Raw genomic sequence first — 21,676 nt, forward strand, 5'->3', positions numbered from 1 at the left:
GTTTCATGGCCTCTTAACTTCTCCTGAGTGACTCCAGTTGACTACAGCTGCTGACTCCTCTGATCCAGTTCAAATAGAACTCATTAGATCCACTCATTAGACTCAAACACTACAGCAGGAAAGTCTGAGGAGCTCAGCAAAGATCTGAAGAAGAAAATCATTGACTTGAACAAGTCAGAAAGTGACTTGGAGTCGTTTGAAAGCAGCTTCAGATCCAGAATCAGCTGTTGGTCAGAATAAAGTTCACGGTCCAGGTGTGTTACTGCCACCATCAGGAAGAAAACACAAACTATCACCTGCTGCTGAGAGACGATTGGTCAGGATGGTCAAGAGTCAACCAGGTACCATCAGAAAGCAGGTCTGAATGAATGAGAAGCTGCTGGAACACAGCTGTCAGCATCCACAGGGTTCTAGAGGATCCATGAAGAAGAAAGTTCTTCCTCTAGAAGCAGAACCTTAAAGCTCCACTAAGTCTGCTGCTGATCACATGGATAAAGAAAAGGTTCTGGAGGATAGTTCTGTGGTCAGATGGAACAAAAACTGAAGGTGAGGCCTTCAACCCCAAGAACACCAAACCTACCATCAAGCATGGAGGTGGCAGTATCATGCTCTGGGGCTTTCTAGAAGAGCTTCTGGACTGCTTTCAGACTGGATGTTGGACTGGTTCTGGACTTTCTTGGGACTGGTTTATGTTTGGTTTCAGTCTTGGTTCTCCTGGTTTTGGATGTGATTTAAAGTTGGTTTAGGATTTATTTTACTCTGGATCTGGTCTTGGATGAGGACTGGTTTCTGATGGTCTTGGGCGGGTTTTGGACTTTTTTTAGAAGCAGTTTAGGTTTGGTTTTGGTTCAAATTTTGTACAGTTTTTAGACTTTTTTAGGACTGGTTTCACACCGTATTCTGATTGGTTCTGACTGGTTTAGGTCTGATTTTGGTCCTGGTTTTAGACCGTCTAGGACTGGTTTAGGACTGGTTTCAGACTTGGGCGGGTTTTTTTTAACCCCAAGAACACCAAACCTACCATCAAGCATGGAGGTGGTAGTATCATGCTCTGTGGAACTGGAGCTTTCCACAAAGTAAATGGAATAATGAAGAAGGAGGATCACCTCCACGTTCTTCAGTAGAACCTAAAACCATCAGCAGAAGGTTGATCTTGGACACAGTTGGATGTTTCAACAAGACAATGAGCCCAAACACACATCAGACGTGGTAAAGAAATGGTTCCATCAGGCTGGAATGAAGGTTCTAGACTGGTCTCCCCAAAGTCCTGACTGAAACCCATCAAGAACCTGCGGACTGATGAAGAAACAAGTCTGAGTCAGTTAAATTGATAGTATAATGATACTGCCACCTCCATGCTTGACGGTAGGTATAGAGTCCTGAAGAGTCGAAGATAAACCAGAAGATTAAATCCAGAAGAACCTAACTGAGGTGGAAATGGACAAATTTAACCAAATATAAACATTTCTGCTTGTATATTTATGATCCACCAGGTTTTATCATATTTCCAGAAGACCTTTTGTAAATCTATGAAAGAACCAAAATGTCTGATTGTGCTTTTGTGACAAAGATTCATAAATGAAATGGAAACATCTTCAACATCAGAGCTTCTGATGGAACCAGCTGATGTCTGAAGCTGCAGGTGAAAAGCCAAAAGAACAAAATGATCTCCATGGGTTCCTGGAAGAACCTGAGCTCTGCATCCAGAGTAGAATGAACTCAGACTGCTGCCAGAGAACACCAAGTTCCAGGAGAAAAAAGCTCAGCGACTGACTCAGATCCACCAGGGAGAAACAAAAGAGTATTTTTAGAAATGCTGCAGAAAGAAAACGGAGGTAGTTTGGAACTGAAAGATCAGTTTAGCATGAAGACCAACATGTGAGGTCCAGATTCAGAAAGTGAGTCTGATTTTACCTCATAGATACTTAATTATTTACATCTCCGCTCTGAGGAAACACTGCCTGCAGTTCAGTCCAAAAGTCCCTGGATATTTGTCAGCACATGACAAAAGCACATAGTTTGTTTTGCTGAATTTCTAAAAGGAGGATTGTGAGAAAACATCACAATTTTAAACTTAAATTTGGTTAATCTTTCCAGATTCATCCACACATGATTAGTTCAAGAACCAGGAAAAAGCTTAAAAAAAAAAAAAAAAAAAAAAAGAACTGACAATATTTTTAGTTTTTACAGTTTCTGGTTCTGATAAATTGTGGAATTTTGGCATATTTTTCAGAGACAGCATAATATTTTAGAGATTCATTTGGGAGATCAGAGAACCATGTTTATTCTGTTTAATCCAAAAGATCATTTTTGATTCAGCTGTGAATTAATCAACACTTCACTGCTGAGAGAAAACTGATGGAGTCTGGAACGTAAAGCTGTGTGCTCCTCTCAGTTTATTTAATAAGTGTAATATAATAGTATAATAACATACTAATAAGGTGACTTGGTGCTGGCAGACAGGTGAGTCTGGTTCTACCTGCAGCCTCACACTGTTTGACTGTGGTCAGAATAAATGAGGACATTTTGCATAAAGAGGAACAACAGGAAACTAGAACATGAAGCTGCTGAATCCAACGGCTTCCTGTAGCAGCAAATAAAACAGAATGTTGAATGATCAGAGCTTTGATTAGAAACGTTCATCCACATCAGAACCATCAACCAGTAGAAACACCAAACCGCACAACCATCAACCAGTAGAACCACCAACCAATCGAACCACCAACCAGTAGAACCATCAACCAGTAGAACCATCAACCAATAGAACCACCAAACATCAGAACCACCAACCAGTAGAACCATCAACCATCAGAACCATCAACCAGTAGAAACACCAAACATCAGAACCACCAACCAGTAGAACCACCAACCAGTAGAACCATGAAACATCAGAACCATCAACCAGTAGAACCATCAACCAGTAGAACCACCAAACATCAGAACCACCAACCAGTGGAACCACCAAACATCAGAACCATCAACCAGTAGAACCATCAACCATCAGAACCATCAACCAGTAGAACCACCAACCAGTAGAACCATCAACCATCAGAACCATCAACCAGTAGAACCACCAACCAGTAGAACCATCAAACATCAGAACCACCAACCAGTAGAACCACCAAACATCAGAACCATCAACCAGTAGAACCATCAACCATCAGAACCATCAACCAGTAGAACCACCAACCAGTAGAACCATCAACCATCAGAACCATCAACCAGTAGAACCATCAACCATCAGAACCATCAACCAGTAGAACCATCAACCATCAGAACCATCAACCAGTAGAACCACCAACCAGTAGAACCATCAACCATATATATATTTTGCTTCCACATGATTCCAGATGGGTTTGAAGTCATCTTGGATGGTTTTCGACGTGTTGGACAGATGTTGAGACATTGTGACCAGATTATGGAATCATTGTAGACGGCTTTGAAGCTACTTTGGACTAGTCTTTGTCACGTTGGACACATTTAGTGTAATTCTGGACGACTAAACAGTCATTTTGGACAGCTTTCCCGTTATTTTAAAATGGGTTTTTTTCATGTTAAACCAATTTTTTGCTTTCTCCAAACTCCAGACATTTTTGTTATTTTTAGACTTTCTCTCAGGCTCCTCTAGTTTCGTTATTGGCACCAAATACATTTTTTAATTTAATAAATCTGGTAAAAGTCTCTAAAAACAGTTAATTTAATTCTTAACACATGTTTTTCTTTGAAATGACAGCAAACATTTGTACAATAATGTTGTCTTCTGCCCTCAGGTGTAAATATTCTGTTGACTCCTGGAATAATTAAAGGTTTTTACCCGTTTTAGGAGGTTTTGGTGTCGCTGAAGCAGCTTTAGATCTGAGGAGTTAAACATGAGAAGATAAGCCCTGGATGTCTGAATAGTTTCCTTTAGACTAGAAGATCAACCCTGAAGCTCCTCGTCTCCACAGACCACACTGATGCTGTCTGGACGTCCACACTGAGCACGTGCAGACCGGGGCCTCCCTCAGCTCAGAGGGAATCTGTTTTGCTCGCCAGGTTGCCCAGCAACCGTGACGTCACCGCGGAGCAGAGAGGAAGAGGAAGATCACCACGGCGACGCTGAGCTGATGGAACAGGAAGTGGATCGATGTGAGCTCAGAACGAAGAAACATATTGACCCTGATGGAAGCGCTGAAGAGCAGCTGGATTGATCAGTAAAATACACCGATACAGAGCAGCGATCAATACTCTGATTTACTCATTTTAACTCACTGAGGTTCATTTTTCAATCTAAACATTAACATGACATCTAGTAAAAACAGGCCAAAACTTTAAATCAAGTCCACATCAAAAAGCATCTCACAAAGATGCAAAATAGAAGCAAAAACAAGTGAAACCACCACAAAACGATGCAAAATAACCACAAAATGATGCAAAATAACCACAAATGATGTAAAATAACCACAAAATGATGCAAAATAACCACAAAACAATGCAAAACAACCACAAGACGATACAATATAACCACAAAAGGGTTCAAAATCACCACAAAGACACGGAAACAAACCACAAAAAGACGTAAAATAATAAACAATGCAAGATGAGCAGAAAAAGACATGAAATCACCATTAAAATATCCAAAATCAACACAAAAAGTTGCAAAATTACAAAAAAAGATGCTGCCATTTAAAGACATAAAACTACAACAAAAAGAGAAATAGTCAACACAAGAAGATGCCAAGTTACCATAAAAATTCAAAACCATCCTAAAAAGTTGCCAAATTGCAACAAAAAATGCAAAATGAACACAAAAAGACGGAAAATGACCATTAAAATACACAAAATCAACACAAAAAGACGCAAAATGAGCACATAAAGACAAAACATTTGCAAAAAAAGAGGCAAAATAACCAGTAAAGGGTTTGAAATCACTTCATAAAGTCACAAAATCACCACAAAAAGATACAAAATTATAACATAAAAATGCAAAATGAGCACCAATGCAAAACGAGTACAAAAGACATAAAATCACCATGAAAATATGCAAAATCAGCACAAAAAGATGCAAAATTACAACAGAAAATGTAAAATAAGTTGTTTTTTGGGGTTCAGGTGGTTAAAAAGAAGCACTACGTTCAACAGAAACACATTTTTGCCACCCTGTTGTCTGATTTCAGTGAAGGTTATCATCTAGACGTGTTCCTGTGAGTCTCCAGCTGGTCTTCAGTAATAAACGAAGCTAGAAGATCTTCCAGTGACTCATAGGAACCAGATGAGGTTATTTACACCTCCACAGCTCGTTCTGTTCATTAACGTCTGCTTCAGTCTGCAGGAAGAAAATCAAACCTCCTGTATTACTCCTGATGAGACCAAAAAAACAAGAAGACATGATTAAAAAATGATGAAACAAAACAAAGTACAATAAACATTATTTATGATAACATTAAAAATCCTCGATGCAGAAAAACGTGTCTAGGTTTCACTCTAATAATGATTATTATTATCAGACATGAAGGACATAAAACAGGACTTTACTGCTGGTTCTAGTCGGTTTAGGTTCAGGTTTCAGGTAAAGTTAAGCTTTAGTTTAAAAATATTACGGTTTAAATCCAGCAGCAGGTTAAGAACAGATGTTGGTTTAGATGATTAACGAACACAATCACTCCTACGTCCAATCAGAACCCTTCATTAACCAAACACTCGGTGGGAGGAAGAAACCCACTCAGGCTCCAGGAGAACCAAGAGAACCATCAGAGCTATCAATCAGTACAGGCACCAACCAGCAGAACCACCAACCAGTAGAACCACCAACCAGTAGAACCACCAACCAATAGAACCACCAACCAGTAGAACCACCAACCAGTAGAACCACCAACCAATAGAACCACCAACCAGTAGAACCACCAACCAGCAGAACCACCAATCAATAGAACCACCAACCAGTAGAACCACCAACCAGTAGAACCACCAACCAATAGAACCACCAACCAGTAGAACCACCAACCAGCAGAACCACCAACCAATAGAACCACCAACCAGTAGAACCACCAACCAGCAGAACCACCAACCTATAGAACCACCAACCAGTAGAACCACCAACCAGCAGAACCACCAACCAATAGAACCACCAACCAATAGAACAAATACTGTCTGCAGGAAGCCTGTCAGCAGCAGCATGACATGGAGACAGCAGCAGGACATGGAGACGGCAGCAGGACATGGAGACAGCAGCAGGACATAAAGACAGCAGCAGGACATGGAGACAGCAGCAGGACATGAAGACAGCAGCAGGACATAAAGACAGCAGCAGCAGGACATGGAGACAGCAGCAGGACATGGAGACGGCAGCAGGACATGGAGACGGCAGCAGGACATGGAGACGGCAGCAGGACATAAAGACGGCAGCAGGACATGGAGACAGCAGCAGGACATGAAGACAGCAGCAGGACATAAAGACAGCAGCAGGACATGAAGACAGCAGCAGGACATAAAGACAGCAGCAGCAGGACATGGAGACAGCAGCAGGACATAAAGACAGCAGCAGGACATGAAGACAGCAGCAGGACATAAAGACAGCAGCAGGACATGGAGACAGCAGTAGCAGGACATGAAGACAGCAGCAGCAGGACATGGAGACAGCAGCAGCAAGACATGGAGACAGCAGCAGGACATGAAGACAGCAGCAGGACATGAGGACAGCAGCAGCAGGACATGGAGACAGCAGCAGGACATGAGGACAGCAGCAGCAGGACATGGAGACAGCAGCAGGACATGAGGACAGCAGCAGCAGGACATGGAGACAGCAGCAGGACATGAGGACAGCAGCAGCAGGACATGGAGACAGCAGCAGCAGGACATGAAGACAGCAGCAGGACATGGAAACAGCAGCAGCAGGACATGGAGACAGCAGCAGGACATGGAAACAGCAGCAGCAGGACATGGAGACAGCAGCAGGACATGGAGACAGCAGCAGGACATGGAGACAGCAGCAGCAGGACATGAAGACAGCAGCAGGACATGGAAACAGCAGCAACAGGACATGGAGACAGCAGCAGGACATGGAGACAGCAGCAGCAGGAAATGGAGACAGCAGCAGCAGGACATGAAGACAGCAGCAGGACATGGAAACAGCAGCAACAGGACATGGAGACAGCAGCAGGACATGGAAACAGCAGCAGGACATGGAAACAGCAGCAGCAGGACATGGAGACAGCAGCAGGACATGGAGACAGCAGCAGGACATGGAGACAGCAGCAGCAGGACATGGAGACAGCAGCAGGACATGGAGACAGCAGCAGGACATAAAGACAGCAGCAGGACATGGAGACAGCAGCAGGACATGAAGACAGCAGCAGGACATAAAGACAGCAGCAGCAGGACATGGAGACAGCAGCAGGACATAAAGACAGCAGCAGGACATGGAGACAGCAGCAGGACATGAAGACAGCAGCAGGACATAAAGACAGCAGCAGCAGGACATGGAGACAGCAGCAGGACATGGAGACAGCAGCAGGACATAAAGACAGCAGCAGCAGGACATGGAGACAGCAGCAGGACATAAAGACAGCAGCAGGACATGAAGACAGCAGCAGGACATAAAGACAGCAGCAGGACATGGAGACAGCAGTAGCAGGACATGAAGACAGCAGCAGCAGGACATGGAGACAGCAGCAGCAGGACATGGAGACAGCAGCAGGACATGGAGACAGCAGCAGCAGGACATGAAGACAGCAGCAGGACATGGAGACAGCAGCAGGACATGAGGACAGCAGCAGCAGGACATGGAGACAGCAGCAGGACATGAGGACAGCAGCAGCAGGACATGGAGACAGCAGCAGGACATGAGGACAGCAGCAGCAGGACATGGAGACAGCAGCAGCAGGACATGGAGACAGCAGCAGCAGGACATGAAGACAGCAGCAGGACATGGAAACAGCAGCAGCAGGACATGGAGACAGCAGCAGGACATGGAAACAGCAGCAGCAGGACATGGAGACAGCAGCAGCAGGACATGGAGACAGCAGCAGGACATGGAGACAGCAGCAGCAGGACATGAAGACAGCAGCAGGACATGGAAACAGCAGCAACAGGACATGGAGACAGCAGCAGGACATGAAGACAGCAGCAGGACATGGAAACAGCAGCAGCAGGACATGAAGACAGCAGCAGGACATGGAAACAGCAGCAGGACATGGAGACAGCAGCAGGACATGGAGACAGCAGCAGCAGGACATGGAGACAGCAGCAGCAGGACATGGAGACAGCAGCAGGACATGGAGACAGCAGCAGGACATGGAGACAGCAGCAGGACATGGAGACAGCAGCAGCAGGACGCTCTGAATGATTAAATGAAGACCAGTTGCAGCTTTTCTGTGTCACTTTCAGCACCCAGCTAATCTTCATGATCCAACACTAAATATAGAATCCTGCTGGAATTGGGTCACCAACGATACGGTAGAAACCTCAGCCTTCATCCACACCTGCACCATCATCATCACCATCATCACCATCATCACCATCATCATCACCACCATCATCATCACCATCACCATCATCACCATCATCGTCACCATCATCATCACCATCACTACCATCACCATCATCGTCACCATCATCGTCACCATCATCACCATCATCACCATCATCACCATCATTACCAACACCATCATCATCACCATCACCATCATCACCATCATCATCACCACCATCACCATCATCACCAACACCATCACCATCACCATCATCATCACCGCCATCATCACCATCACCACCATCATCATCACCACCATCATCACCATCATCACCATCATCGTCACCATCAGCATCACCATCACCACCATCACCACCACCATCATCACCACCACCATCATCACCATCACCATCATCATCATCACCATTATCACCATCATTACCAACACCATCATCATCACCATCATCATCACCATCACCACCATCACCATCATCATCACCATCACCACCATCAGCACCACCATCATCACCACCACCATCATCACCATCACCATCATCATCATCACCATTATCACCTATCATTACCAACACCATCATCATCACCATCATCATCACCACCATCACCACCACCATCACCATCATCATCACCATCATCACCACCATCACCACCATCATCACCATCACCACCATCATCATCACCATCATCATCTCATCACCATCGCCATCATCACCATCATCATCATCATCATCATCACCATCATCACCATCACCATCATCACCATCACATCATCACCATCACCATCATCATCACCATCATCATCACTTTAACTGTACTTCCTGTCTGCTGTAGCTGTACTTCCTGTCTGCTGTAGCTGTCCTTCCTGTCTGCTGTAGCTGTACTTCCTGTCTGCTTTAACTGTACTTCCTGTCTGCCGTAGCTGTACTTCCTGTCTGCTGTAGCTGTACTTCCTGTCTGCTGTAGCTGTCCTTCCTGTCTGCTGTAGCTGTACTTCCTGTCTGCTTTAACTGTACTTCCTGTCTGCTTTAACTGTACTTCCTGTCTGCTGTAGCTGTACTTCCTGTCTGCTGTAGCTGTACTTCCGTAGCTGTGCTTCCTGTCTGCTGTAGCTGTACTTCATGTCTGCTGTAGCTGTCCTTCCTGTCTGCTGTAGCTGTCCTTCCTGTCTGCTGTAGCTGTACTTCCTGTCTGCTGTAGCTGTACTTCCTGTCTGCTCTGGTTTAATCTGATTGTCTGCTGTGTGTTTGTGTGTCTGCGTCATTAGAACCATCCAGATCTTCAACAATAAAAGCCAGCAGCTGATTTAATGGTTCCACCTTCCAGACCCAACAGCTCTTCAGACTCTTCAATCAGCTGAATCCTGAGCAGATTCCTCGTCTTTGAGAGGCTCTCAGGACTCGTTAGGACTTTGTTCAGCCGCGAGACGAAGAAGAAAAACTCTCCGATAATAAAGACAGACCAGCAGAGTGACGACGCGATGTTACAACACCACAAACACAGCAAAGACGAAAAACTGCAGCAATAATATGAGTAAACAACAACAAGAAAACAAGCATTCAAACACAAAACAACCTGAAAGAAATTGACACAACTGACAAAACTGTCCCAAAGACTCAGAAAACAACCAAAGAAACGAGACAAAAAATGACAAAGAAAAGACCAAACAACCATAGAGACGAACTATCACTGCACTGAAATGAGACACAAAATGACACAAAACTGGAAAGAAAACAACACAAAATGAGGAAAATATACACAACATGACCACAATGTAAAAAAAATACTATCTGAAAAACACAAAACTACTAAAATAATACATGAAATAACAAAAAATGACACAAAAATAGAAAGAATATACACAAATTACCATAAAGTGTCCCAAAGACACGTGAAATGCTAAAAACAAGACACAAAACATTAGAAATGCGACAAAAGAATTACAAAGACAAAAAAAGAGACAAAATTGTCTGAAAAACACAGAAATATTTTCTTTTCTTTTCATAAAACAACAAAACAAGATGTGAAATGACAAAAATGAGAGAGTTTTCTGATAAACATCTAAACTCTTCTTAACAGAATTCTGTTGGTTTTCTACTTAGGTTTTATTTTATTTTATTTTATCTAATGGTGGTTTTGTGGACAGTAATTTATTATATTTTATTTCAGTCTTTGGTTTTCTAGACAGTTATTTATTTGTTCCAGGGTGAACTTTGCTCTGTTTCTTCTTGAAGCTGGAGGTGAAAAGTTGAGGATAAATTTAGATCTCGTATGTTTGAGAGCAGCTCAGAGGGAAACACCGACGTCCTCCTCATCCTTAAAAGGCCTGGAGCTCTCAGCAGACACTACACACTAGATGTACACACTATACACACTACACACTGGATGTACACACTATACACACATTACACACTGGATGTACACACTATACACACACTACACACTGGATGTACACACTATACACACACTACACACTGGATGTACACACTATACACACACTACACACTGGATGTACACACTATACACACACTACACACTGGATGTACACTATACACACACTACACACTGGATATACACACTATACACACACTACACACTGGATGTACACACTATACACACTACACACTGGATGTACACACTACACACACACCACACACTGGATGTACACACTATACACACACTACACACTGGATGTACACACTATACACACACTACACACTGGATGTACACACTATACACACACTACACACTGGATGTACACACTACACATACACACTACACACTGGATGTACACACTACACACACTACACACTGGATGTACACACTACACACACACCACACACTGGATGTACACACTATACACACACTACACACTGGATGTACACACTATACACACACTACACACTGGATGTACACACTATACACACACACTACACACTGGATGTACACACTATACACACACTACACACTGGATGTACACACTATACACACACAACACACTGGATGTACACACTATACACACACTACACACTGGATATACACACTATACACACACTACACACTGGATGTACACACTATACACACTACACACTGGATGTACACACTACACACACACCACACACTGGATGTACACACTATACACACACTACACACTGGATGTACACACTATACACACACTACACACTGGATGTACACACTATATACACACACTACACACTGGATGTACACACTATACACACACTACACACTGGATGTACACACTATACACACACACTACACACTGGATGTACACACTACACACACTACACACTGGATGTACACACTACACAGACACCACACACTGGATGTACACACTATACACACACTACACACTGGATGTACACACTATATACACACACTACACACTGGATGTACACACTATACACACACTACACACTGGATGTACACACTATACACACACACTACACACTGGATGTACACACTACACACACTACACACTGGATGTACACACTACACAGACACCACACACTGGATGTACACACTATACACACACTACACACTGGATGTACACACGATACACACACTACACACTGGATGTACACACTATACACACACACTACACACTGGATGTACACACTATACACACACTACACACTGGATGTACACACTACACACACTACACACTGGATGTACGCACTACACACATTACACACTGGATGTACACACTACACAGACACCACACACTGGATGTACACACTATACACACACTACACACTGGATGTACACACGATACACACACTACACACTGGATGTACACACTATACACACACTACACACTGGATATACACACTATACACACACTACACACTGGATGTACACACTATACACACTACACACTGGATGTACACACTATACACACACTACACACTGGATGTACACACTATACACACACTACACACTGGATGTACACACTATACACACACTACACACTGGATGTACACACTATATACACACACTACACACTGGATGTACACACTATACACACACTACACACTGGATGTACACACTACACACACTACACACTGGATGTACACACTACACACACACCACACACTGGATGTACACACTATACACACACTACACACTGGATGTACACACTATACACACACCACACACTGGATGTACACACTATACACACACCACACACTGGATGTACACACTACACACACTACACACTGGATGTACACACTATACACACACTACACACTGGATGTACACACTACACACACACACTACACACTGGATGTACACACTACACACACACACCACACACTGGATGTACACACTACACACACACCACACACTGGATGTACACACTATACACACACTACACACTGGATGTACACACTATACACACACTACACACTGGATGTACGCACTACACACATTACACACTGGATGTACACACTATACACACACTACACACTGGATGTACACACTATATACACACACTACACACTGGATGTACACACTATACACACACTACACACTGGATGTACACACTATACACACACACTACACACTGGATGTACACACTACACACACTACACACTGGATGTACACACTACACAGACACCACACACTGGATGTACACACTATACACACACTACACACTGGATGTACACACGATACACACACTACACACTGGATGTACACACTATACACACACTACACACTGGATATACACACTATACACACACTACACACTGGATGTACACACTATACACACTACACACTGGATGTACACACTACACACACACCACACACTGGATGTACACACTATCCACACACTACACACTGGATGTACACACTATACACACACTACACACTGGATGTACACACTATATACACACACACTACACACTGGATGTACACACTATACACACACTACACACTGGATGTACACACTATACACACACACTACACACTGGATGTACACACTACACACACTACACACTGGATGTACACACTACACAGACACCACACACTGGATGTACACACTATACACACACTACACACTGGATGTACACACGATACACACACTACACACTGGATATACACACTATACACACACTACACACTGGATGTACACACTACACACACTACACACTGGATGTACACACTACACACACACCACACACTGGATGTACACACTATACACACACTACACACTGGATGTACACACTATACACACACCACACACTGGATGTACACACTATACACACACCACACACTGGATGTACACACTACACACACTACACACTGGATGTACACACTATACACACACTACACACTGGATGTACACACTACACACACACACACTACACACTGGATGTACACACTACACACACACACCACACACTGGATGTAAACACTATACACACACTACACACTGGATGTACACACTACACACACTACACACTGGATGTACACACTATACACACACTACACACTGGATGTACACACTATACACACACACTACACACTGGATGTACACACTACACACACACACACCACACACTGGATGTACACACTACACACACACCACACACTGGATGTACACACTATACACACACTACACACTGGATGTACACACTATACACACACTACACACTGGATATACTCACTACACACATGCTACACACTGGATATACACACTACACACACTACACACTGGATATACACACTACACACTATAAACACATTACACACTGGATATACACACTACACACACTACACACTGGATATACACACTACACACTATAAACACATTACACACTGGATATACACACTATACACACACTACACACTGGACATACACACTACACACACACTACACACTGGATATACACACTACACACACACTACACACTGGATATACACACTACATACACACTACACACACTATACACTACACACCCTATACAATCACTATATACATAGAGACAGAATGAAGGAAGCAGAGATCAAAGCCAATACGTCATTTATAGTCAGGTTATTTACTGCTGCACTGTTCTGGAGACTTTAGCTTCATTTAAAGTCCAGTTTTCATGGACTCAGATTCTTATTTTACTGGTTGTTTCTGCATTGTGTTCACTTTAATAAATAAATTCTTGTTAATTATAAAATCTGCTTTCAGGAAACATCCTTTTACAAGATGAATAAAAAAGACTTGTTGTTGGTGTTGAATGTGAAGCAGCTGAACTCATCAAACAGCTGATCCTGGTTCAGGATTTAATCTGAAAGCTAAAGTCTTTTTATCTGCTGATTGGAGTGAATTAAAAATAACTGCACCAGTTGCATAAGCAGCTGTTTTTCTTCTAATTAATATTTTATGTGGATGTGAAACCAGAGACGTAAGAAGCAGGTCAGTGATGAAGACGATCAGTTCATCAGGAATCAGTTCATCAGGAATCAGTTCATCAGGAATCAGTTCAACAAGAATCAGTTCATCAGGAATCAGTTCAACAAGAATCATTTCAACAGGAATCAGTTCATCAGGAATCAGTTCAACAAGAATCATTTCAACAGCAATCAGTTCATCAGGAATCAGTTCAGCAAGAATCAGTTCATCAGGAATCAGTTCAGCAAGAATCAGGTCATCGGGAATCAGGAATCAGGAATCAGTTCAACAAGAATCAGTTCATCAGGAATCAGTTCAACAAGAATCAGTTCATCAGGAATCAGTTCAGAAACCACATTTCACCTACAGCTTTTCGGTACGCATATGTAACTTGTAAAGACGTACAAAACAGCCTCTTGCACAAATACCCAAAACCCAACAGGAAGTCAGCCATTTTGAATTATGATTCATATTTTGGACGATATGTGTCATTTTTGGACATTTTCAAAATATATAAACTCAAATGACGTAACCCCAACAGAGTTCAAATTTGTCCAGGATGTACTCCAGGCATGGGTGATCAAAAGTCATCAAATGCTCTGGAAAAGTCTGAGGGTGTGGAAATGCCAACCAGTGGAATGCGGCCATTTTGGATGTTTCGCCATCAAATAGGAAGTGTTGTCTAACTACCCTCTACATGGTCCAATCCGCCTCAGACGTTACATGTGTGATTGGAGTTCAGCCCTCATCACATCCATAGGCCAATATACATTCACAGTCCTAGCGCCACCTGGTGGCCATTTTCAATATCTTGCCATGAAAGAGATAGTGCTGCCTAACTAGCCCATACAGGCATCAATTCACCTCAGACTTTACATGTGTGATCAGAGTCACACCCTCAACACATCCATAGGCTGAAATACACTCTCAGTTGCAGCGCCACCTGGTGGACATGCTTGGATTTGCTGACCAACAAGGATACGAAGACCCGACCAATGCTGCTTGCAGCTTCAACTTGGTTTATTCTGCATTTTATTTGATTTACTCTACATTTTATTTGGTTTATTCTGCATTTTATTTGGTTTACGTTGTTTCTAGTCAGTATTTACTGCTGCTTTTAGTAGTTTTTAGTTGCTGTGTTACTGTCATTTCTAGTTGCTGTTTACTGTCATTCTCAGTCACTTTTTACATTTGTTTTCCATCACTGTTTCCTCTTGTTTTCAGTCACTGTTTGTCATTTTCATTTACGTTTTACTGCATTTACACTACAGAACTACTCGTATAGTTAGAACAGGACACAGCAGATGGACACAGAAAGAACTGTTGAATGTAGTTGAGTATTTAATCGTTAAAAAACAGTCTTCTCTTTAGCAGCTGGTGGAGACCAAAGACTGAACTGAAAGAGAGCCAGGTAGTCAGAAATTATTGAAGTCAATGATAATGTTGAGATCAGAGTCCAGCTAACAGGTTCTATTCACTAACAAACTGCTTGTGCTGCCCTCTAGTGGCCAATCAGATGGTAAAAAACCAGCCTGTTTATATAGAAGTACACCAGGTCCTCTGTTCACGATGTTTCCTGGTTACGTCTCCATCTCCCATAAATTTATTAAGAAAGTCTTGTTCCATCATTCCGACGTACGACATTAGCGATGTTAAAACAAATTTTGCACTGGAGCTATTTAGCGAGCGGTGCGGATGAATATGTCATCACGTGGCGCTATACAAGGAAGACGGCTTTGTGTACATTCACCGGTTCTATGTTACAGTATATGAGTTCCGACTTACGGCCAAAATTGCGTTACGTCGCGCCGTAGGAATGAAATTCTGATGTAAGCTGAGGACCCCCTGTAGTGTTTCATATTCCAGGTTAAAATCGTCCACTGATGATCGTCTCTGCTGGTTTTAAACCTCTGAAACTGTCTGAACGGTGCCTCCTGTCAGCAGACAGCGGAACTGCAATGCTGAAGTTAGTGACAGTAAAGAGGTTTATTCTGCATTTTGTTTGGTTTATTCTGCATTTTATTTGGTTTATTCTGCGTTTTATTTGGTTTATTCTGCATTTTATTTGGTTTATTCTGCATTTTATTTGGTTTATTCTGCATTTTATTTGGTTTATTCTGCATTTTATTTGGTTTGTTTGTGTTTTGTTTGGTTTATTCTGTGTTTTATTTGGTTTATGTTGTTTCTAGTCACTATTTACTGCTGTTTTCAGTTTTAGTCGCTGTTAGGATCATTTGTAGTTGCTACTCTTTTAGGTCTTTGCTTTCAGTCGTTCTCAGTCAATGTTTGTTGGTTTCAGTTGCTTTTTACTGTCTGTTAATATAAGAGTAGTGTCTCATATTCCAGGTTAAAACTGTCCACTGGAGATCGTCGCAGCTAGTTTTAAACCTCTGAAACTGTCTGAACGGTGCCTCCTGTCAGCAGACAGTGGAACTGCAACACTGAAGTTAGTGACAGTAAAGACTGGGTTCATCCTCAGGACCTGGATTTTAAAATTCATGCAGCGCCTCGGTCACGTAATGCTCAGAGCCTCTCCTTTTATCTAATGACTGAACACGTTTGTGATAATCTTCTTGTGTTCGGGTCACTAAAGGAATCAGCTGATTGTTCGCCTCTTAATCCTGCTGATGAATTACCATCTAATGGATCTCCAGACCTCCGCTGACCTCTCATCTCCGTCTCTACAAACACAGTAAATCTACACTGAGGTTTCTCGACTGATCCTAGCTCTGCTGATCCTAGCTCTGCTGATCCTAGCTCTGATGATCCTAGCTTTGCTGATCCTCGCTCTGCTGATCCTAGCTCTGACGATCCTAGCTTTGCTGATCCTCGCTCTGCTGAGCCTCGCTCTGCTGATCCTAGCTCTGCTGATCCTCACTCAGCTGATCCTAGCTCTGCTGATCCTAGCTCTGCTGATCCTAGCTCTGCTGATCCTCGCTCTGCTGATCCTCACTCAGCTGATCCTCACTCAGCTGATCCTAGCTCTGCTGATCCTAGCTCTGACGATCCTAGCTCTGCTGATCCTAGCTTTGCTGATCCTCGCTCTGCTGATCCTAGCTCTGCTGATCCTCACTCAGCTGATCCTAGCTCTGCTGATCCTAGCTCTGACGATCCTAGCTCTGCTGATCCTCGCTCTGCTGAGCCTCGCTCTGCTGATCCTAGCTCTGCTGATCCTCACTCAGCTGATCCTAGCTCTGCTGATCCTAGCTCTGCTGATCCTCACTCAGCTGATTCTAGCTCTGCTGATCCTCGCTCTGCTGATCCTAGCTCTGCTGATCCTAGCTTTGCTGATCCTCGCTCTGCTGATCCTCACTCAGCTGGTCCTCACTCAGCTGATCCTAGCTCTGATGATCCTAGCTCTGACGATCCTAGCTCTGCTGATCCTAGCTTTGCTGATCCTCGTTCTGCTGATCCTAGCTCTGCTGATCCTCACTCAGCTGATCCTAGCTCTGCTGATCCTAGCTCTGACGATCCTAGCTCTGCTGATCCTCGCTCTGCTGATCCTAGCTCTGCTGAGCCTCGCTCTGCTGATCCTCACTCAGCTGATCCTCACTCAGCTGATTCTAGCTCTGCTGATCCTAGCTCTGCTGATCCTAGCTTTGCTGATCCTAGCTCTGCTGATCCTAGCTCTGCTGATCCTAGCTCTGCTGATCCTAGCTCTGCTGATCCTCACTCAGCTGATCCTAGCTTTGCTGATCCTAGCTCTGCTGATCCTAGCTCTGACGATCCTAGCTCTGCTGATCCTCGCTTTGCTGATCCTCGCTCTGCTGATCCTAGCTCTGCTGATCCTCGCTCAGCTGATCCTAGCTCTGCTGATCCTCGCTCTGCTGATCCTAGCTCTGCTGATCCTAGCTCTGACGATCCTAGCTCTGACGATCCTAGCTCTGCTGATCCTAGCTCTGCTGATCCTAGCTCTGCTGATCCTAGCTTTGCTGATCCTAGCTCTGACGATCCTAGCTCTGCTGATCCTCGCTTTGCTGATCCTCGCTCTGCTGATCCTAGTTCTGCTGATCCTCGCTCAGCTGATCCTAGCTCTGCTGATCCTAGCTCTGCTGATCCTAGCTCTGCTGATCCTAGCTCTGACGATCCTAGCTCTGCTGATCCTAGCTTTGCTGATCCTAGCTCTGCTGATCCTAGCTGTGCCCTCGCTCGTCCTCCTTGGTGTTTATTGCCGGCCACCGATGCTGTCAAGGAATAAATAAGCATGGCTTTGGCTGATTGCTTGATGAGAGGTAATTAGGTGTGCCGGCTGGAGATTAATCCGAGGAGCCGGCCGTCTTTAAGCATCGTTCTCAGGGATTAACGGACGTGAAGATGTGCGACAGCAGCTCTAAACAGAATCACATTACAGGAGGGATCAGTAAACTGCATCTATCTCCCGTCATTCTGTCCTTGGACTGGAACTCCCTGAATAAAGGTCACCGTTTCACCACTGGAGGAGGTTTTCTGCACATTTTTTCTGACAGATTTTCCCTTAAAACCCTCTGATGTGAACCTGAGAGGAGAGCAGATGGATCAAACTACACCATCGATCCCACGTTCTGCTGAATGGCTGTTTGCTTCTGGAGGCAGAGAGCCGGATTTAAACCCATCACAAACACTCAGCCCAGACCTGGAGCAGCGTCGCAGGCAGGAAATACAGAGAAAGTTGGCAGAAAAAGCGAGCAGGAAGCAGCAGAGACAGAGCAGGCGACAGAAAGAGAGAAGCCGGTGGACATGGAAGCGTGAGGACCAGATTCCTACCTCGTTCTGCTGCTCTCTAACATCCTTCATCCGGCGGTTCTCCCTCATTCAGCGGCTGTTTGCTGGAAACGCTGAGCAGCTCGACAGCTCTCTACATCCCTCCCATCCAGCCTGAATTAATTAAGCCTGTTTCCTCTCCCCTCCCTCCCTCCCTCCCTCCCTCCGTCTCTCTCTCTGCAAATCAACAGCTGCTTCCTCCTCCTCCTCCTCCGACGCTCCACAACCAAATCACCGCCGTTCAACGCTGGATTTAAGGAACGCACAAAAGCACAACAGGTGTCGGGCGATTTAAAGCAGCCAGACAGGAAACGTTAACCCTCCGAGTCCCAAAATCACCAACAGGTTAAATAAAATCACCACAAGAACACCAATTTATCAGCAGTTTTCATCTCTGCAGGGTTAATGTGTGACATGTAGTTAAATGAACCTCATCTAAGCCCAGTTTATCAAAGCTAAATCCCCATTAATAAAACATTTGCACCAAATTCCATTAAAAAAACTAAAAATTTTGCACAACCGAACGATAAAATCAGTGAAATCAATGCAGCATTTTTTTTATTTCTGCCGCGTTAACTGAACAAATCCTTTATGAGATGCAGTTAAATGAACCAAATCTTCTCATAACCTTCATGTTGTCCTGTGGGTCAAATTGACCTGTTTTACAGTTTGAAAATGTGGGGAAAAAATAGATATTTTCACAGTGAAACTTCTGATGTCCACATTTTCAACATTTTTGGGAAATCTTTGAACATTTTTTGGTGGAAAAAAAGAAACATTAAAAATGTTTCTTCAGAACATTCACATAAAAATCAACCAAAATCCAGTGAATTTCGCTGGATTTTGGTTGATTTTTATATGAATGTTCTTAAAGAAAATATTAGAAGTTTTACTGATATATATAGAATCACTTTAGATGTTTTTAGGGTTATTTGGAAGATTTTTACTCATTTTTTGAAAATATTTACAAGAATTTTCTTTCCAAATTTGGGGAATTTTTTTTAACATAAAACTTTTAAGGAAAACTTTTAAGGAATTATTGGAATTTTCTTCCTCAAGGTTTTGCAAATTTTCAGAAATTTGGGAAATTTTATTGCTGATTTTTGGGATTTTTTTCAGATAAGGGAACAATAATTTTTGGTCCCTGTAAATGAAGACAACAGGAGGGTTAAAATCCCCCATAAATAAAACATTTGCACCAAATACTGTAAAAAAAACAAAACAAAAAAAAAACCAACTAAAAACTGAAATAAATGCAGCATCTGAACCCCCAAACACACCAGCAGGTTTTGAAAAAATCACCATAATAACATTCGTTTATCAGCATTTTTTTCTGCAGCATTAACTGAACACATTATTTATGATGTGCAGTTAAGTTAAATGAACCAAATCTTCTTTTTAAAATCCCCATAAATAAAACACCTGGATCAAATTCTGCAAAAAAAACTTTAACATTCTGCACAACCAATCAATGAAATCAATGCAGCATTTTTCATCTTTGCAGCGTGAACTGAACAAATCACTGATGACATGCGGTTAAATGAACCAAATCTAAGCTCATCTCTTTTTAAAATCTTCCATTAATAAAAAAGGGGCTGCACAGTGGTGTAGTGTTTAGCACTTTCGCCTTGCAGCTGGAAGATCCCTGGTTCACGTCCCGGCTTTCCCGGGATCTTTCTGCATGGAGTTTGCATGTTCTCCCTGTGCATGCGTGGGTTTTCTCCGGGTACTCCGGCTTCCTCCCACAGTCCAAAAATATGCTGAGGTTAATTGATCATTCTAAATTGCCCGTAGGTGTGAATGTGAGAGTGATTGTTTGTCTCTGTATGTAGCCCTGTGACAGACTGGTGACCTGTCTAGGGTGTCCCCTGCCTTCACCTGAGTCAGCTGGGATAGACTCCACCCCCCATGACCCTAATGAGGATTAAGCAGTGTATAGATAATGGATGGATGGATGGATGGATGTAAAATTCTGCACAACTGAGAAGCAGAGTTCGACTCTACGGTAAAAATAATTAGCATTTTTAGATGAACTGCAGGCAGAGTTTCCACAGAGAGAACCAACTGGA

This window comes from Amphiprion ocellaris, chromosome 11 (assembly GCF_022539595.1).
Source record: "Amphiprion ocellaris isolate individual 3 ecotype Okinawa chromosome 11, ASM2253959v1, whole genome shotgun sequence".
NCBI classification, from domain to species: domain Eukaryota; kingdom Metazoa; phylum Chordata; class Actinopteri; family Pomacentridae; genus Amphiprion; species Amphiprion ocellaris.